At 36.1% G+C, this 12,549-nt stretch overlaps 1 pseudogene; it reads right to left on the bottom strand.

Moving 5' to 3' along the window:
• Positions 1-1,150: 1,150 nt before the first annotated feature.
• Positions 1,151-2,645, bottom strand: LOC149801901 (zinc transporter ZIP1-like; annotated as a pseudogene).
• Between the last annotated feature and the right edge of the window lie 9,904 nt (positions 2,646-12,549).

Genomic DNA, 12,549 nt, shown 5'->3' on the forward strand with positions numbered 1-12,549 from the left:
TAAAATATTAGTCATAAATTAATCTCTAATTCTCAGAAATAATTCTCACAAAATTACAATAAATAAACGCCTCTTCATTTCTACCCATTTCAAAAATAGACTCTAAAACAGGTCAGATAACCTCTAGGTCTTGCATTCCAGGCAAATATGACACGCGAGTAAAAGACTGTCATTACATTTCCAACCCTGATATTACGGCAACGAGTGCTTGTTCATTGACAGCGTGCTTGACACTATGTACAAGAACCTGAAGAAAAACAACAACAAAAAATAAAACAACAACTGAAGGCAGAGCACCAATTATCTCGAGGGTGCGGTGGGTGGGGTCGTTGGTCGATTGCACAGAAACACAAGAAAATCATTTAATTCTTGGGTAGTTAGGTGTCAAGCTCCCTTGTTCAGGGTAAACACCCCGGCAGTCAATACAGGCTGGTCTGAATGTAGGAGTTGAATACCCGTCCTTCCAGTCGCAAGTACGTTACACTAACTTTCGAGATACTGCTGCTCAAAACGGATAGTAGAATATTCGGAGAGATTAGGTTAGCTACTTGGAAGAAAAGGGATATAAACATGCATTTATTTCTGTGCTACTCATTTTCGTACAGTTAAGAAGGGAATATGTAGAAGTTTATGAACCGCATATATTACTTTTCTTCAAAGTAATAATAAGCATTAATGGCTCCATGCATGCGTAATTCAAATACTCCTAAGAAGTTTGGAATCAGGAAACTTGTCTCGCATATGCGAAAATCTGTAAATAGAGTTTTACCGGTTTGTTTTCTTCAAAACTCCATGAAAAACTATCAACAACAAAAAAAGAAGAAAAATACGAAACAACTCAAAACCAAAATAAAAAAATAACCCCTCCCCACAAAAAACGAAAAGAAACCCCACCCAAAATAACCTCCCCCCTTCAATACCTAAACAAACAGTTGACAAATTTTATATGTCGTAGATCAATAACGTTTTCAGTATGTTTTACCGACAAAACTCAATAAAACCTCCAGCTTTGATTTTAGACCTTGCGTCCATAGCAAAGTTATTTAATACATTAACAAGAGAATTAATTTTGTACTATAAAAAAAACTCCATTAAACTACTATTAATGTCAGTGTTTAAGCACTTTAGTAGTTAATGCATTACTGCATTACTAATTGTCTAGGAATTTCACTACCGCAATAATCACAAAACCAACAAATAACGCCACAGCTTTTCGAAAATCTCGAGTTTCTTGAAATTCCCGAAAAAGAATCTCAAAGAATGTTACATACATAAACGTTCCGGTGGCAACTCCCTGTAATATGGCAGAGACAAGGTCCATGGAGAGGCTGTCTATTCCGTCAGTAGCAGTAATTACGATTCCTAAAATCATTCCCAAGGGAGAGACAATTTACACGAGCGTTAAAAACCCCAGCACGGCAACTATGGAAGGAATGGTTTCCACAAGTTTTAATCCAACGCTGAAAGACACTATACTTTTGTGAACGGCAAGAGCTCCGAGAAGTTGCCACACCCTGGGATCCTTTTTCTGTAGTCCCAAGGCCAGGCCATCAAACACCATGTGGAGGGAGAGAGCGATAAGAAGAATTACCGTCCTCAGTTTTCTGAGAGGAGCCCGAGCTGATGAATTACATGTGATAGAATCATCATTTGTCAACATGTGTCCATTATTTGAAAAGTCTTTCATGTCACATTTGGAGTCGTTTGTTATTGTTCCATAATCTTTGTCATGGTTTTCATGATCATAAACTTTAGCAGCAGACGCTACAGCAGCTTCCCGATGTGTTCTTTTTAAAATGACGCGTGGCTGGCATGATTCCTTCGGGATTTCCTCTGCCTGAGTAAATTCTGTCTCATTTTCGTACATTGAGACCGTTGTAGCTTCTCCTTTGTTGTTTTCTTTCCCAATTACTCTCTGTATTGGCCCGTTAAAAACTTTACTTTTATTGTCTATTTCTACTGCCATTTTAGTACCACCAGACTCTTGATGACAATTTGCCCGTTTCACTTTCTCTTTTTTGAATGTTTGGACACAAAAGACGTTCCCAATATTTTCAATCAGGAGGATAAGAAAGAAACCTACTCCGAGAAGGGCCTCCGTAATCGGGTACTCCTTAAACTCAATGTGAAGCCCTCTTTCCGCCGCCTCTTTAAGGACTTCCGCTATCAGTTCTAATGCTTCTGGAAGCAGGGTCATAATGGTTGTGGCAAAAAAGTCCCCGCCAGAAAAGCAATTTAAAATGCTCAGAAAGGTTTTGTAGTTTTCCGAACCCTTAAATCGTCTGCCGGCACATTTAATTATAAAATAAGGCAAAAGTCCAAATAAAAAGGAGATTGCAAACAGTATAAACGTTCCGGAAATTTTGGCAACAGAAACCATTTTATGGTATGGGAATCGCTCCAACTTTGACTTTGTTTACTGATAGTTATTTTCTCTAGATTCTTCTAAACAGGAGTCGACCAGAATCCACTACAGCTTTGAAAATGTACAATATGTTCGACATTTCAATTTTATGTCAAAAGTTCCATCACCTTTTTATAAACATTTTGCTGAAAATTGCAACATTTATGAAACACTCAAACGAATGATATTTCCCAAGATCAAATGCAAAAGCCATTGCCATGCCATTTAACATTTTCCTCGTCTTCAACAAACCTCAGTCACAATTCTATATCGGTTAACACAACTCCATTTGCTGACACATATTGTATCAGCCAAGTTGACGATGTTGAACATGAGCTGACTTTATCATCAAACTTTGTACAGTCACAAGCGTGACTTTCGAAGATTCAGAGTTTCACAGCCAGATATGACAGAAGTGAAGTAAAACTATACCATGTCCATCCTGGCGGTAGTGCTTATCAAATCCTGTTTTGATCAGAAAATATTATTCTATACAAATCTGTAATAAATAGGTGAATATTTTAGCCAATGGTATCCGAGGACGGTTCGTATATTCCTGTAGTTCTATAATTTTAGACAAAAGACACATAGTTAACAACGAATGACTAATTATTAATATATCAAAGGCTTTCAAAAAGTAAGGGATAACTGATATCGCAGTTTTGTGTATCTTTGATATCGTTGTCAATATTTAATGTGGCATATTAATTTGATATGTATTCATATAAAACACGCATATTATAATCCAGGGACTGGCGTGAAAATAGTTTATATGAGGTATGATAAGATTAGTTGTGCATTCTCTGGTATTCACTGTCGTCCAATTCGCTGTTCATGCTTAAAGGTTTAAAAATCAAAAGGAAAGGATTTCATGTCTCTTGATATACGTTAAAATTTTGATAAAATTTAATTTGCAAAATTTAACGCTTAAATCACAAAGTGATATGAACTTAAATTTAAGCGAACTATGCGTACTGGGAATATTCTAAATGACTAATAGAAGCCAAATGAATAACATTTTTGATTGCCGAGGAAAACATATCTTCGTGAATCAATGGTGATCCAGTACTAAATAATGCAAAAGTATATCAATTATTTTTATAACGTTTTGTTGAGGTTTCCCAAGAACAGAAGAACTTTCACCCAAAATACAAACGTGTTACGGTCGGTAATTTGCATTTCTTAATCGGCGGAAGTTTTCTACCACGACTTAGGCTTTCTGATCTAATTGTCTTTGGTAGTGTTTATTATAGATTCAATCATTCACTCAAGTTAAAAGCATTTCAAAGTTAGCAAGTTCTTTAAAATTACACTTATATTGGCAGAAAAACGTTTCATAAACAATAATAGGTCCATATGGGCTGATTAACTTATATTTTCCATATTTCAAACAACACAATGCATCTGCTTTCATTCAGATTAAAGAAGGTTTGGGCCCCGAATGGCCGAGTGGTCTAAAGCGCTCACCGCTCCAGATCACTGCCATCTCACCTTTGCGTGCGTTTGAGTCTCGTCCTCGGCTAATGTTGGTATTAGAAGAGCTTTCCAGTAGCTTCTTATGGGTCGGAGGATCTTCCTGGGATTTTCCCAGTTTCATGCTCTACCAGTTATACTGACCGCCTATCTTGTACTGAGAAATGGCGTTAAACCCCATAACAATAACAAGAAGGTTAATTATTATGCATAAGTTTTAGGTAACAGATGTACGTATATATACTGTAATGAGTTAGTCTATGAAATGTGAATAGTGTTCAATCAACAAACGCTGTCGTATAACAATCCTTGGCCTTTATAAAAGTCACAAGGTTTGGCAAGTAACGGGATTCCACACCTGGTAATTTCCATCTTGAAGCAAGCTAGACGTTATGACTGAGCTTTCTCATTCACACCGTGAAAAGAAATTAAATCTCTCTCTCTCCTCTCTCTCTCTCTCTCTCTCCCTCTGATCAGATGAAAATCAGGTTTATTTGATATTCATAAATAAGAAAAGCATGTGTGTGATCATAGCGATATGACTGGAAAATTGTTAAAGTTACGTTAAAAATCCAAATCACACACACACACACACACACACACTCTCTCTCTCTCTCTCTCTTCTTAACTTCCTAAATGTGGAGAGAAAGGCTCATAACTGGAACAAATCCTTTATATATGTATATCTACCGGAGTAATTTCAAATTGTGTTTCTTCCTGCAAACTTTAAAAATTGCCCCCCCCCCCCATCCCAAAACTAAAATCTTGGTAATTTTGGCCCACGTCCTAAATAGGCCCCTTTCCCTTTAAGTCCCCTACCCGTCTGCATTGCAAAGGCTGTGGGGCCTGTAGTTACACCCGTGTTTACATCCATCCCTGTATACGAGTTGTTTCTTAATGCTCTAGTAATGCACAAAGTGTAATGAATTCAGTTATCTAACAAGCCCTTTGACATCAACCTTCTCTTTCGCAGACCGTCGGCTGTGTCTCAGGGCAATGCTTTTTACTCTTTCGACACTACAAAACCTTTAAAGTGTCCGTGCGTCTAGAAGCAAGAGTCGATCATCAATCAATAAACACCTTAAGATATTGTTTAATTCATGAAATCACTAGCAATGCATGAATATAAAGGAAGATGTATTTTTGATGACCATCCATGTTGGTGGCTTGCTTGAAGCAAAAACAAACAAACAAAATCGAAAACAAGAAACACACACACACACACACACACCAAGGTATACAAAATAATTCATATCATCAAAAAAGGATTTATACAGTGAATTAGAACATGACGGCTGGTTGTAGGTCATCAATCGGGTATGTGAAGTTTTACATGTATATGAAGTTAATTGAAATTACACAATAATCTGTCTTAGATTTAATCATGTAAACTTTGACAGGATTCACTTGATATATGCAGCAATATTTGAATCTGTCTTGTGTCTAGGGACCTTATCTTCAGTCATTGACATATCATTTACGCGTATCCCATTTAGCAATATAATATAATAGTATTTTAATTTAGCAATATCAGTTTCTCGAATTATTTTTACACAAATATGTCCCTAGAGTAGGCTCAAGTATCAAAATGTATTCTAGGATTTGTTTTCTTCTCAACATTCTTTGGATTTAGTTTCGTTCTAAACTGTGTAACACCCATACAATTTAAATAAATATTCATAAGGGTATATATACATAATGCAGGGTAAAGATACAAAATACAGGGTATGGATACAGAATACATGGTATATATACAGAATACAGGGTATGGATACATAATACAGGGTATGGATACAGAATACAGGGCATATATACAGAATATAGGGTACAGATACAGAATACAGGGTATAGATACAGAATACAGAGTATAGATACAGAATACAGGGTATAGATACAGAATACAGAGTGTGGATACAGAATACAGGGCACAGAATACATGGTATAGATACAGAATACAGGGTATATATATATATATATATATATATATATATATATATATATATATATATATATATATATATATATATATATATATATATATATATATATATATATATATATATATATATATATATATATAATACAGGGTATGGATACATAATACAGGGCATATATACAGAATACAGGGTATGGATACAAAATACAGGGTATGGATACAGAATACAGAGTATAGATGCCGAATACAGGATGTGGATACAGAATACAGGGTATAGATACAGAATACAGAGTATAGATACATACTACAGGGTATAGATACAGAATAAGGCTACAATACAGTTCATTTAACTCTGTAGGAAGAGTGTGTGATTGTCCATACATAAGGGTATGGAAATAGAATAAGGCCATACAGGGCCGGCGCTACCATATAGGTAAACTAGGCAGCCGCCTAGGGCGCTGATTTCAGGGGGCGCATTTTTAAAAAAAAATTAATTTATACATTTTGAAATTTATATTTTCGGGGGGGGGGGGGCGCCAGAATCTAACCTTGCCTAGGGCGCCAGATAGTCTGGCCAGGTCTGGCGCCGGCCCTGAGGCCATAATGCATTTCATTTAATTCTGGGTGGATCAGTGTGACCATCATATAACTCCCCTTTTGCTCGTCAGGTTTGGTTGTTAAGTGTTTATTGGATACTATAGGTGGGTGCTGACATGTAATTGTGCGTGCTTTTAGTATCAAATAACTATACTTTCCCTCACCCGTTTGCTTGTATGTTTGGGTATTTCACATTAAAAACTTGCAAGACAGCCCGAAACAAGGCACAGTTGGAAGAGAGAAAAAAAGAAGGAGGAGTAACAGGAACTGACAAGGAATATCAAAATGTTTCAGAAGGAACTCATCCATATATCTGAGTATCTGAAGACTTCCCAGAAAGACTACGTGGGGCAAAACAGCTCTCTATCCCGTCTTCATCCAGGCAGTTAGGCAGCCTTCCTGATAAATGACGGAATGGTTATAAATAGAACTGAATATGTGTTTAATGATGCACTGTATAATATACTAAGTATCAATGACAGGTAGGGGTCTGACCGAGGCCATTTTGCGCATGCGATACATGATGTGCAGACTTTTGGTGAAATTTCTGTATCTGAAATATTTCAGGTTTGACAAGAAAACTATCAAGTGAACAGTCTAATTTGGATTGTAGTGAATTTGAATCATTTTATTCTTGAATTTGATCTTCTTGTTGTCGTCGAGACTTGGGCCCATGATAAAATCGACATAAGTGGTTTCACATGTTACATACGTGTCAGAGATAAAGATCTTACTGCACAACGTTATTCTGGTGGTATTACTGTATACGTAAACGGGCATATAATGCAGATTGTCAGCATCAGTCACGTTCAGAGTCAATCAGAAAATAGTGTTTGGTTGAAATTCTCCCCTTGTAGACCGCTCCGGTGGCCTAAGTGGTTAGAGCGTCCGCCTTGGATGAGGGAGCTCGCGGATTCGAACCCCAGCCGAGTCATACCACAGACTAATATATAATTAAAAAAATTGGTACTAGCAACTGCCTCGTTAGGTGCTCAGCATTAAGAGGTTAGTGTTAGAATTGGTCATCCTGGTGTCAGGATAATGTGGCTGGAAGGGACATAATGCTAAATGTCTGAGGCATGATGCTCCAGTGCTAGACATCACTATAAACTGCCACACTGCAGACATCGTAGCGATATGCCTGAAAAAGTGTTAAAGCTACGTTAAAAATCAAAATCACACACACACACACACACACACACACACACACACACACACACCACTTGTATATAAACCATACAGATTGGCTTAATTTTTGGTGTAGTACATATGTCACCTGAACACTAGTATATACATGCAGAAGAAGACTTGTTGACCGTTATAAAAAACGAATCGGAACATAATATAATTATGTGACCAAATCATCCATTTATTTTTGGTGGAGATTTCAATGCCTATATCTCCACAGAACCGGACTTTATTATACATGATAGTAATAAAATCATTGGTAAGTATATTCCCTATGTCGACAATATAGATATACGGGGGATGATCTAGTTAGGACAAAAATAATTAAAATCACAATGGCGAAAATTGACTGAAATTTTGTCAGTTATCCGAAATTAGGATTGAAAGTGGTAGATATGGGGATGATAAAGGTATTGGAAACTGTACATGTATACAAGATATCACAACCATGGGCCATTTACTTTTCGATCAATCATTATTTGCATGTATAACTACCTTTAGGATTGGTAACATAATTGGATCTTGTCATCAACCAATAATATTTCACTTGGATCTAGCAGAACGCATCATCATCACAACTGACAATAATAAAGGTATTTCTCCAAGAGTGAGATATATATGGAATGAAACAGAAGGAAATATATTTGTCCAAAATGTCAAGTCTGCGCTATCAGAAAAATCTACTACTTTACTGACAATGATAGAACAAAATCAACTCGATTTTGCTCTGAATTCTTTCAGGAGTGCATATGTGAATCAGCACAGACAATAAAAGTAGATCAAAATGATGACAACAAAAGAAATGATCGATTTCCGGCCAATGAACAAGCATACTATGATGCAGACTGTAAAGTAGCAAAATATCGCGCACTTGATGCACTTAGGAACTTCAGAAATAATAATATGGTAGATAACTTGGCTTTATATAAACAGTAGAAATATATACAAACAAAAAAAAACAGCAGGCACAAACGCAACTTGTGCAGATAAAAGGAGAAGGCAAGTCTTGAAAAAGCACTTCAAAATAAAGACTAGAAACGCTTCTAGAGACATTCAAAATGTCTTAAGTACAACGCATGGAATAATTAACATCACCGGATGGTACCAGTACGTTTGTGAGTTATTTAGTATACAGTAGGAGAGGGACCAAAATGTTAAATTAAACGAAACAACTAATACTTGCCATGGCAATATGGACAGTAAAAAAGTTAAATAAGAAGTACAACATGTTATAAAAACGAATTAAGTCGGGAAATAAGGTGGAATTAATAACCTTTCGAGGGCTTTGTTAAAGCAACTAGAAATATTTAGGTACTTATCTTAGTATCAATGTTTAATAAATTATTTGATCTCGGATACTTCCCAAAGTTTTGGTCCACGACTGTTATCACACCCATTCACAAAAGGGGAATATAAATATGCTTGAAATTATAGAGGGATTAGCCTTTTAGCAGTCCTCAGCAAAACATTTACCCCCATTTTAAATGAGAGAATAGATAATTGGATCAAAGAAAATAATATTTTAGGTGAAGAGCAAACTGGTTTTATAAGTGAATATTCCACTGTAGATAATATATTTACCATTAACACATGTAAATATTAGAGGAAACAAAGGCGTATGTTTAATGCCCTTTTTGTTGATTATGAAAAAGCATTTGACCAATACGGTCAATACAACAGGAGCTTCCTTTATCATAAATAAGTAAATGAAAATATTAGTAGCAAAACGCTTACGATACTAAATGTCATATATGTAAATGTCAAAGCTTGTGTAAAAACGCCAAAACGGCTTGCCATAAATATTTAACTGCCGGGCTGGAGTAAGGCAAGGCTATGTTTTACAACCAATTCTATTTTGATTATTCCCTAACGATTTAACGACATACATTTCTGACCGGAATAACGGTGTAAAACTAGAATTTGCTAATTTATTTGTACTGTTGTATGCAGTTGACTTGGTTGCCTTTGCTGAAACTGCTACTTAATTTAAAAAAAAAATTCTAAATGAACTAAAACAATACTGCATTATCTAGAAATTAATGATAAGCCTGGAAAAACGATAAAAATGTAGTCTTTGATAAAGGGGGGATATTTGATAAGATATGAAATATGGGATTTTTGTGATTGGGTGATAGGGACAATATCTTTTTATATATATCTTGGTTGTGTGTTCTCTTCTATAAATTCATGGTATATGTGTCAAAACAACGCTAGCATCACAAGAGGCAAAGTCACTTTATAATTTGACGACTAGACTTAATCGATTTGGTAAACGGGTCGGAAACCTGGGGTTTTTACAAAACAGTTGACATTGAAGATGTACATACGTCAATTTGCAAATATATTATTGGTATTACGAAGCACATACCAAACGCTTTTATCTTTAATGAATTGGGTAGAATGCTAATGCAATTAGAAAGATATATAGGAATTCTTAAGTACTCGTTCAAACTATTAAAGATGACCGATGAAAGACTTCCAAAACAAGGCCATATTCTACAACTGACATGGGGCGAACACTGTGACTGTTGGGTGAATAAAGTCAAGAATATACTGTTTTCATCCGGAATGGGATACGTTTGGGTTAAACAGGGGGTGGACGATGAGAAATACTTTTTCGTTATACTTAAACAACGGTTACGTTAGAAAAATATTTAAATGCTGTTTTTTTTTCAAACTAAAACTTTTATCATGACCTACGCGATATAGTGACATATTAAGATCATGCAAATTTATTGTTATAAATCCGTGCGGAATGGTTTGTGTTTTTGAAAAGAAATTTTTTAATTCAATTATATCCACGTCTCCAGAACACCAAGTCTGATGACTATTCCGAAGAATATGTGTATCAATTCCATTAAACACAACTAAAATAGTACAGTTATCTATGATCACTTTAGATATTTGTGTATATCGCTGAGTAACGTAAATTACGTCTGTGTTTTTGTGTCTGCCTCGAGAAAATATCCGAGCTGGAATAAATTGTTTCTGCTGCTTCACATCATCGTACACAACTAAATTATTAATAAATCCATCGAGGTCATCCACAGATGATACTTCATCGATATCGGTGATAAAATTAATAATATCATTGTCGTCCAACAATTTTGCATTTTGATTAAAATCTTTAAGCACATCGTAGCATCGTTGATAATCAACTGACGGAGCCACCAATACAATTTATCCCACTTAATTCATCTCATTATCAGATTAAGCAGTAATTGCGTCTTACCAGACCCAGATGGACCTATGATAATTGTTCTGATAGAATTTGGCAGCGCTGGATGAGGTTTGACTGGCTCTTGATTTCATGTCGCTGAGAAATCAATGACATCCCTGTTGAACAAATATAATAAATAATATGGATTTATATTGTGTTTGATGCTGAGCATCTACCCCCACCAGTGGATTAACAACAATGATAGCAACAAAAAAGTGTGCACTTACAGGTAATTGTGTGAAATGTGGTGCAAGCGAATGCAAATTTATCTCCAGACACAAAGTGTCTGGTGGTGCAACTGCTGCTTCATTAGGAAAATTACCAGGAGCTCCATGGGCTAAATACCCAGGAGATAAAATCTTCCTGGATACAATTATTGTGGTCCTGGAACCCGACTTGATATCCGACTTGACGAGCGAGATCAGCCAAGACATGGAGAGTATCCAATAAATGCGATTGATCAAGCATGTCATGTTCACGATATAGCGTATAAAAATCAAAATCGACAACAACGACATATTGCAGATGTGACGTGGATTCATTCGTTAAATTCCATAAAAAAATAAATCTCTCAGAGAAAAACTTGCTAGCTTCCTAGTAAAATCTGCGATGAAAGTATTAAGGGCCGGTAATAAATCAACCGATTATTATTATAATGGAATCAATTTATTATAGCCCATGAGGATATTGGAGGAGTAGAGCAGCGATTAGTAAACTTACTAATGCGGCAAATGTCACACGTTCTGTTGCTGCAAATTGGTTAGCAGGACATGCAGTATGGCAAATCTATCTACCACCACCTAAACAAATTCAGTATGCACATTCTGATGTCAGCACTCCTAATGAAGTTCATCATGCAGATATTTTATTTTTACCACACGATACTATTAAAATTGGTACGCACATACAAATACGCGTTGACTGTCGTTGACGTTGCAAGTAGGTATAAAGAAGCAGAACCACTATCAACTTAAACAGCAACTGAAGATGCATCTGCTTTTGAAAGAATGTATCAGCGAAGATCTGGACCACAAGGTGGTCTACGATGGCCACACTTGTTACAGGTTGCTCCTGGCAAGGAATTTCTGGGTGCAGTATCATCTCTGATGAAAAAAATATAACCTCAAAATCAGACGAAGACATACCGCAATTCATCGTGATCAGCGGTTATTTGGACAAGAGATCTCGTGATTAATTTGCAAGACTACAAAGTGTAATAGCTGCGTTAAATAATGAAATTACTCTTACAATTTCTATGAAACCCATTAATGCGATCAGAAAAAAATATATATACTAATACAACGAGATGACTCCTTCTCAAAACAACCAGTACTAGGTAATGTGACTGTAAAATATTTATACGAACCTGGTAAACTTGAAGGTGGTAAAAGAAGAACAACTGATCTTACTTGGTGTGTGACGACTCACAGTTATCAGCGTGGTAAGATCCACGGGTAGACCTGCAATCTACAGACTATTTTCAACTGCTCCTCAACGTGGATTTGTACGCGAACAATAACAAGTAATTCATGAGGATACACAATTACCACCGTGTTCACTTTGTGAACTAGAGCCTTGACGTCGATTGCATTCAAGACAGGTCAGCATTACATTTTCGCGTGTGTGACCAAGACTACAATTAAGTATATCTACGGTAAACAGTCTTGGATTGTTATGTGAATAATTGCCACAACATTGCTTAGTTAAAGCTCTCACAATGATTATTATGTT

Source organism: Sinohyriopsis cumingii, chromosome 4, assembly GCF_028554795.1.
Source record: "Sinohyriopsis cumingii isolate HCF-2022 chromosome 4, ASM2855479v2, whole genome shotgun sequence".
In the NCBI taxonomy this organism is placed as follows: domain Eukaryota; kingdom Metazoa; phylum Mollusca; class Bivalvia; order Unionida; family Unionidae; genus Sinohyriopsis; species Sinohyriopsis cumingii.